This window comes from Rissa tridactyla, chromosome 16 (genome assembly GCF_028500815.1).
Source record: "Rissa tridactyla isolate bRisTri1 chromosome 16, bRisTri1.patW.cur.20221130, whole genome shotgun sequence".
Classification (NCBI taxonomy): domain Eukaryota; kingdom Metazoa; phylum Chordata; class Aves; order Charadriiformes; family Laridae; genus Rissa; species Rissa tridactyla.
In genome coordinates, this window is record NC_071481.1 from 8574108 (window position 1) to 8577939 (window position 3832).

Genomic DNA, 3832 nt, shown 5'->3' on the forward strand with positions numbered 1-3832 from the left:
GTCAGCCTGGCTGGCCTTCCCCCTGGTTCTTGCCCATAAATGCTCGGCCCTGCCATCACCATCGTCAAGCTCAGGACAACCAAAACACTCCCGAACGCGCAGGGCCGCTCTGCCGCCTCTCCTTCCTGGCCTGTCCCTTCTGAGGAGTTTACAGCCATCCGTCAGTTGAGGTTTATTCAAAACCTACTTGGCTCCAACCGCGATTCCAAAACAAGTGTGGGGTTTTTTTTTCTTCTTAAATCTGCCACGCTCTTCTGTAGCCGTGCGGAGATACAGTGTTAAAGATATTTGCCTGCAATTTGTCTTCTTGATCTCCATTCAGGTTACTGCTTATACTCGTCTCAAAACAATTACAAATGCCCTTTTCCCAAGGCACACGGTCCCCTGCAGCTACAGGTTCTCCGCTTGTCCTACGCTCCTGAAACTTAAATTATCTTTGGGATTTTTTTATTTTCAACTTGACTCTTTTTCACCCTTCAAGTCTCCTAATCTTGTTTCTCCAGAGGGTACTGGTTCGGCCCTCGGACTGTTACCTGCGGTTGCTCTTCCATGTGGGTGGCGATGAGGTGGCAACACGCAGCCCAAGGGTAATCAAAAGAGACTTTGGGGCCTTCGGAAGGTCAATAAGGGAATTTGGGGGGCAGGCGATCTTTTCTTCTCTCTCCCCAGCTATAGGCAGTGACTCTGAAAGAAGCAGACATGCTCAGTCCGTCAACACGTGGCTCCGTGGCTGGTGTCACTGCCACAATTTTGGATTTTTTGACAACGGGATGGCCTACACGGCACCGGGCTTGTTGGCATCGGATGGGGTTCTTTCTGCAAGGGGGAAGAGGGTGTTTGCTCCTGCGCTGGGGGGGGCTCATTGACCGAGCTTTGAACTAGGCTTGTCGGGGGAGGGGGATATTATCAGGCTTGCTCGTGACAAGCCAATGGATGACACTCCAAGATCTGAGGGATGGGTCGCTAGCGAAGGCCCTCGACCTGTTGCTCTGGGACGTGCTGGGTGCGCTGCAGCACACTCAGAGTCTGATGGAGACAAGCCAGGGGCTCCTGAGGCAATAGGAACCGGGGAGTCACAGCTGAAACACCTCGAAGGAAGACCACCTGAAGAGCAGCAGGTAGGAAATTCAGCCGCTCCGGCCGGTGAGACAGCTTCATCGGGGCCCAGCCGAGGTGCCTCTATGCAAACACACGTAGCGTGGGGAACAAGCAAGAGCAGTTAGAGACGTGCGCAGGCCTCCAGGACTATGATCTCATTGGCATCATGGAGATGTGGTGGGATGGCTCCTATGACTGGAGCGTTGGAATGGAGGGATACAGGCTCTTCAGGAAGGACAGGCAGGGGAGACAAGGAGGGGATGTTGCCCTCTATGTCAATGACCAGCTGGAGTGCATGGAACTCCACCTGGGGATGGATGAAGAGCCAACGGACAGCTTATGGGTCAAGATTAAAGGGAACGCAGGGGCAGGTGATGTTACAGTGGGGGTCTGCTACAGGCCACCCGCCCAGAATGACGGAGCGGATGAGGCCCTCCATAGACAGGTAGGAGCAGCATCACGTTCACAGACCCTCATGGGGGACTTCAACCACCCCAATATCTGTTGGAATGACAATGCAGCGGGGCACAAGAAATCCAGGAAGTTCTTGGAATGCGTCGATGACCACTTTCTTCTTCAAATGGTAGAGGAGCCAACAAGGAGAGGAACTATGCTGGACCTTGACCTTACCAACAAGGAGGGGCTGGTGGGGAATGTGAAGCTCAAGGGCAGCCTTGGCTGCAGTGACCGTGAGATGGTAGAGTTTAGGATCCATAGGGCAGCGAGGAGGGTGTGCAGCAAACTCACAGCCCTGGGCTTCAGGAGAGCAGACTTTTCCCTGAAGAGGGATCCGCTGGGTAGGGTTCCATGGGCTAAAGCCCTGGAGGGAAGAGGGGCCCAAGGAAGCTGGAGAGTATTCGAGGGTCACCTCCTCCGAGCTCAGGAGTGATGCATCCCAACAAAGAAGAAGTCGGGCAAAAATGCCAGGAGGCCGGCGTGGATGAACAAGGAGCGCCTGGACAAGCTCAAAAGCAAAAAGGAGGCCCACGGAGGGAGGAAGCAAGGACGGGTAGCCGGGGAGGAACACAGGGAAACTGTCCCATGGCCAGGAACCAGCTTAGGCGACGAGCTAAAGCCCGTGCACGCAGAGAGGTTCTGAGCACCCGGGCCCCTGCGCCCCGCCGGCTTCTGCCCCCAGCCCCAGCCAGCGCCATATGATGTCACTGAGCCATTCATGACATCAGCACTCGCGTGCACTAAGCCTGGGGCGCTGGCGCAGGCCCTACCCACCGTACTTGGTGGTGCTGGTGGAGCTGGTGCCAGTTGGTGCTGGTGCTACCGCTGTTGCTGGTGGTACTGGTGGAGGTGCTGGTGGGGCTGGTGCTGCTGGCACTGCTGCTGGAGGTGGGACACCCTGGTCAGCGGGACACCTCCTGTCTCCCCACGGCTCCCCATCCCACATTTCCCTGCGTCGGGGACGAGCCCAGGCGTGGGGGGCTGCTCTCGCCACCGCTCGGCTCCTGGCAGCTGCTTCGCAGACCCAAGGAGAAGGCGGAGGCAGGCGGTGCGACAGCGCTGGGCTGCTTTTGGCCAGGTGGAGAGGAGCAGGGAAGGAGGTGGGCCGGGAGGAGCTGCAGCCGCGGAGTACTCCGAATTCCTCGGTGAGCTGTCTGCAGGAGGAGGTCGGGCAGGAGGAGCTGCCATCATGGAGTACTCTGCCTTCCTCCATGAGCTCTCTGCATACCTGGCGGATTTCACAAAGTGTAAGTGCTGCCAGAGGGATGGCGGGGAACTCGCAGACACCTTCCCGGCGTGGATGGGAGGACGCCCTGGTGCAAAGCCTTCTCGTGACTTCCATGTCCCAGCTCGCCCCCTTTTCCAAATGGGGACCCAGGCAAGGAAGCAATGGGACAGGAACCCCTCAGGGAGCGGCGTGATCCTGTCAAAAGGGAGGGCTGGGAGATCGTGGTGGTCGGAAAGGGCTGAGACCGTCCCAGGAAGCCTGACTGCATGGGATGAGGAGTCCAAGCCAGGCACGGGTAGCACACGCCTGCGCAGACGGCATGCCTGGCTGGCAGGACGTGTCCCAGAGGGGCAGCCGCGAAGAGCTTCTTGGTCTTGTGCTTCCAGCGGCTCGTATCCAGCGCCTGCTCTCCCAAGGCCGTCTTTCTCCCGCCTGGATGAGTGGCCTTGGCGTCACGGGAGAAGCGAGGACAATGAGAGGGACCGCAGCAGGTGCCATGAGGTGAGCGAGACCCTTGGGCCGCACCTGAGCTCACGGCCGTCTCCTCCTGGGTTTGGCTTGAGGGCATTTCCCAGCCCAGACACAGCCCTGGTGCAGAACTGCCTCGTGCTGCCCGCGCGGGGCTGGCCCGTGGGCACCCGCTGAAGAACAGGCTCCTCCTGTTCTCACGCAAGCTCCTGGTGCGGTGTGTTTGCAGCGAGCTGCCAGCAGTGGAGGAGAGCCAGGCAGAGAAACGCAGGGAAGCGGAAGAGACGGAGCGTCCTGAAGTCAAGCTCCCCGCTCTGGACGTTCCGATGGGAGCAGAAGCGGTAGGTGGTACAGGTGGACGTAGTGATGGTGTCCCGTGAAGGAAGACATGGCTCTATGGAGAGGGTATCCTCAAAGGCACCCCCTACACGCCGGAGGTGGCCACGCCATCACTCCTCCTGGCTCTTCCTTTCCCTCTGGGCAGTGACTCCATCTGTTCACACTACACTTGGCTTCCAGGTGGACCCTCCTGGTTTCCCAGCTCCTGCCCCAGGGTCTCTGCCGGGGACACTTCTCCTCCCG